The following is a 5,075-nucleotide window of genomic DNA, read 5'->3' as shown; positions in this document are numbered from 1 at the left end:
CTGCGCAAAACTCCACATTTGAACAGTCAATAGCAAATACTTAAACTAATAACAAAACATACTTACAGTCACTGATTCAGAAGTGACAGATTGTCATAGCAAAGTCGGAATTGACCCTTTTTTTTGTTTTAAGAAATAGCCTTTGTGCACAGCCAGCCTTGTACTCTTCTAGGTTCAAAAAACTGTCGTCCATAAAATGCGTTGCACAAATTCGAACATCTGGGTTGTGCTGTTGTTGTAAATAAATCTTAACCAATGATTCCTAATTGCATCTACTTCCGGAAGGCCAAATAAAGTGCTTTTGCTTTTCGCACTCAAATACACAGCATCTCCCTGACATGGCTGCATCAACACTACTGCTGTTCCTGAAACCACGCCTTCTTTCTTTGCATGCACATTTGGGTGGCATTATGCTAATATTTCCACATAGTGATGTAGACATGTGGGCGTGTTAGAACGAGCCGTTTTAGGTAGGCGTGGTTGACTCTTAACTTTTATAAAGAATATCTCTTTGGATTTGAAACTTTAGTCTTTGCAACTTTACAGATCTTCTTTATGCACCAAGAGCTTGTAACACTCCAAAGAGAAAGGAAAACTTGAAATCGCATCATATAACCCCTTTAAGTTTCTTAGCATCCCTCAGGTATTGGAGATTTTTGTGGTCCGTGATTACCATGAATGGATGCTGTGCTCCCTCCAGCCAGTGTCGCCACTCCATGAGAGCTAGCTTGATGGCCAATAGCTCTCGGTTACCGATGTCGGGGTTTACCTCCGCTGGGGACAGTTTTTTGGAGTAATATGCGCAAGGGTGGAGGCTAGGAGGCTCACCAGACTGCTGGGACAACACGGCCCAAACTCTGGTGGTGGAAGCGTCTACCTCCACCACAAAGGGTGCTTGCGGGTCTAGATGGCGCATGATGGGGGCCGTGCTGAATGCTTCTTTGAGTCTTTCAAAAGCTTTGTTGGGTGCTGGAGGTCCAGGACAGGGACTTGGGCTTTCCACGTAGGAGTGAGGTGAGCGGAGCAGTGAGCCTACTGTAGTTCTTAATGAATTGGCGGTAGAAGTTGGCAAATCCCAGGAAACGTTGCAGGTCTTTAACCGTCTGAGGGATCGGCCATTCCCTTATGGCCTTAACTTTCCCCTGGTCCATCTGGATGTCATCTTGGCCGATGATGTACCCGAGGAACTGCACCGTGGAGCAATGGAACTCACATTTCTCCAGCTTAAGGTAGAGGTGGTGTTGTCGGAGCCGTTGAAGAACCTGCTTAACATGGTGGCGATTTTCGGCCAGTTTCCGGGAGTAGATGACGATGTCATCGATGTACACTATGACAAAGCGATGGAGGATCTCCCGGAACACCTCTTTCATAAAGCCCTGGAAGATCGACGGTGAGTTGGACAGGCCATATGGCATCACCTTGTATTCATAGTGGCCTGATGGTGTGATAAATGCCGTCTTCCACTCGTCGCCCTCCCGGATGTGAACAAGGTTATACATGCTCCGCAGGCCCAACTTGGTGAATATGTGAGCTCCAGGGTGGCCGGGACCAGGGGAAGGGGATATGGGAGCTTCACTGTCTGGGAATTCAGAGCACGATAGTCAATACAAGGCCTCAAGCCCCCATCCTTCTTGCCCACGAAGAAGAAGCTGGAGGCAGCTGGTGAGGTGGAGGGTTGGATGAATCCTTGACGAAGAGCCTCCCAAACATAATCCTCCATAGCCTTGCGCTCCGGGATGGACAGAGGGTATACCTTGGGTATCTTAGCCCCAGGCAGCAGATCGATCGCACAGTCCCATGGCCTGTGAGGTGATAGGCGGGTGGCTGCCTGCTTGCTGAAGACATCCTGGAACGCCTCATAGTCAGATGGGATGGTGTGCACTTCGGAAGTCTCGGGGCTCTCCACGAGGGTGGATGCAATTTGGGCTGGAATTGGGGTAGAACGTGACTTAGGTACTGCAGCGAGACAATTTTGTTGGCAGAACTCGCTCCAGCGAGTGATCTCACACGGTTCCCATCTGACATATGGTGAGTGGAGGGTGAGCCAGGGGCGTCCCAGGATGATGTCTACGGTGGATCCCTCCAGTACTAAAAACGTGACTGTCTCTTCGTGCAGACATCCAATGCGTAACCTCAAGGGGGGAGCTTTATATTTCACCTTTCCACGCCCCAGCGGTTTTCCCTGGATGGTTTCGACTCAGAGCTCCCGGGCATAGCACTTAAGGGGTAGGTGGAGTCTGCTTAGGAGGTCTTGCGATATGAAATTGCCCAAAGAGCCCGAGTCGATGAGGGCAGAGACTGCAACAGAATGATCTGGGGTGAGTAGTTGTACTGGTATGAGAGATAACGTGGCAGTTTCTGGCTCTAATTGAAGGGTACTCGTCGCAGGGCATGGGGGTCTGATGGGACAGTTCTGGATAAAGTGATCAGCCGCAGCACAGTAGAGGCAGAGTCCGGCCGTAATGCGGCGTGTGCGTTCCACGCGAGTGAGACTAGTAATGTCCAATTGCATGGGTTCTGGTACTGGGGAACTTGCGGCGGGTGAGGCAAGCTGGTGAGCAGCTTCAGTAGGTTGACAGGCTGACAAGCGTTGGGAATACGGGTGACTCTTTGCATAAAGCTTTCCAGTCCAATAGTATCATCGTAGATAGATATAGCAGCGCGGATGTGTGGGTTAAATCCCTGACGATAAGCACTGAGGAGGGCCGCCTCATTCCAATCACTAGGAGCCGCTAGAGTGCGGAAATGCAGAGTGTAGTCACTAGTGGTGGAGGCGCCCTGTCGCAGCCGCAGCAGTTGATCCGACACCGCTCCGGTAGCGGAACTAAACACCTCCTTGAAATAATTAGTGAAAGCATCAAACGAGTTGATTATGGTACTATTGGCGTTCCATATAGCTTGGGCCCACAACAAAGCCTTGCCGGTAAGCAGAGAAATGAGAAAGGCTACCTTGGAGCGTTCGATGGAGAATTTTTGCGGTTGCATCTCGATGAAGAAAGCCACTTGTAACAGGAAGCCACCACACTCGTCACACCGCGTCACCCGCGAAGCAAGCAGGCAAGGCCATGGGACTCACAGAGGCAGCGGGCGAAGCGGTGACGGGTGTGAGTGAAGTCCAGAGGGCAGTGGCTAGCTCCTTCAGGACATCAACAGGTGCTGGGTGCCGGGAATCCATGGAGGTAAATGTTGTTGGTCTGGTCTTCTGTCATAACACAGGCCGGAGACAAGAGGTAAGTGAACACACAGGTAAGTTTATTGACAGTTATTGATGGTTAAGTTGTGGCTGAGAACAGGTGAGCAGAAACACTATAGACAGTTCTTGGGTTCTTAGCTGAGATCGCTGATGCTGGGTCTTTAGCAGGCTTGTCTGGTGATGACTGGAACAGAGGAGGACAGGATCGAAGGAACGCTGGAGTATCTGGAGGTAAGCACATGCAGGTAAGTAAGGAGAGTCAGGCTAGTTCAGGTATGTGAACGGTAGACCGGACGATGAGTGTCTGAGTGGAGTGTGCTTATGAAGCAGTGCTGATTGCAGGCTGCAGGTGCGGGTGATAAGTAATCGGGTGATCGTGATCTGGTGAGAGTCGTGACTTGTGACTGTGGTGACTGTGGCTGCGTTCCACTCCACTTTTAGACACGCACTTGCAAACTTCCCTAAGCACTTCCCCTCGGGGGAATCCCCGCTGCCATTTTGAAATGCATTCCACTTCGTGAAGTGGACGAGGGAAGTTTATATGGACAGACCCTCGACCCCTCGATTTTGACCGAGGGAGCGTGTCTGCTTCATATGCACACTTCATGCCGCTCCATAGACCACAATGCAACACGATTGTGACGTCATCGCAGATCACCCCAAACAACTCTATAATATATAAATTATTTTTTATATAAAAAAAGGGAAATGTAAACAATAAACCAACTCCATAGCTGATTCTAAGTGATCAAGGGCTTAGGACGTTCCAGTTCAGCCCATTCCAAGGGTTCTGCCAGAAGTGGGCACTCATGCAACGTAATCAGTAACGTATATCCGAGTAAACGAGACGGAGGGAAGTTTGCGAGTGAAGGGCATAAAAAAACGGACTGGAACGCAGCCTGTGACTGTGTAGAATCCCTGACACACACACTGTTCATTTGGAGTTTATTGAGTGATTAGGATAATGAGAGTGTTTTATTTTAATTATTTGTGTTTATTTTAAAATGTATTCATTTTGTCAATAGATATTGTTATTTTTATTATTTAATTGTTTGTGTTCATTAATAGTTGTTATTGTTTTAAAATGTATTTATTTTAATTTAACATTTTTATGATGCAGTTAATTATTAGTGTTTTATTTTGATTGTTTTTATTTAAAAATGATTTAATTTGACATTTTTGTGATTTGTAATTTGTGTTTTTTTTATAGTTTGGTTTCGTTTTAAAACTATTTATTTTAACTTGACATTTATTATTTAATTATTAGTAAGTGTTTTATGTTGATTGTTTTCATTTTAATATTTAATTTGACTAATTATTAGTATTTTTGTGAGTTTTTATTTTAAAATTTCTTAATTTTAATTTAAAATTTTTATGATTTAATAATTACTACTGTGTTTTATTTCAAATTGGTTTTTATTGTAAAATTGTTTTAATTTGAAGATATGTGTTAATTATTATTAATATTTATTGAGTGGCTTTAATTGATTTAATTTCCCATGTCGTGCTGATTTTGTTGTTCTGAACACACGGGGTGGAAACGGTTCATGCAGATTTTTTATGCGATACTCCAGTGTAATTCTGAGTGCTGGATGTTTGTCGTCTTAGGTGAGAGCGTGGAGGAGAACTCTAGTGTGGTGGTGAAGCTCCTGATTCGTCGGCCCGAGTGTTTCGGTCCTGCTCTGCGAGGAGAAGGAGGAAACGGACTGCTGGCGGCAATGAAGGAGGCCATCAAGATCTCAGAGAACCCCAGCCTGGATCTGCCCAGCACTGGACCGGCTTACGCTTCAGACGTGTAAGACGCACACACACACACACTCACACACTCACACACACACACACACATACACACACACACACACACACACACACACTCACACTC

The 5,075-nt window shown here is 46.3% G+C and overlaps 1 pseudogene; it reads left to right on the top strand.

Moving 5' to 3' along the window:
* The window catches only part of LOC107567341 (ryanodine receptor 3-like), a 151,036-nt pseudogene that overhangs the window by 76,899 nt on the left and 69,062 nt on the right, over positions 1-5,075 (top strand).

Source organism: Sinocyclocheilus grahami, unplaced genomic scaffold (genome assembly GCF_001515645.1).
Source record: "Sinocyclocheilus grahami isolate Dianchi unplaced genomic scaffold, SAMN03320097.WGS_v1.1 scaffold1149.1, whole genome shotgun sequence".
NCBI lineage: Eukaryota > Metazoa > Chordata > Actinopteri > Cypriniformes > Cyprinidae > Sinocyclocheilus > Sinocyclocheilus grahami.
The sequence above is the reverse complement of the archived record's forward strand: the minus strand, read 5'-3'. Positions and strand labels throughout refer to the sequence as shown.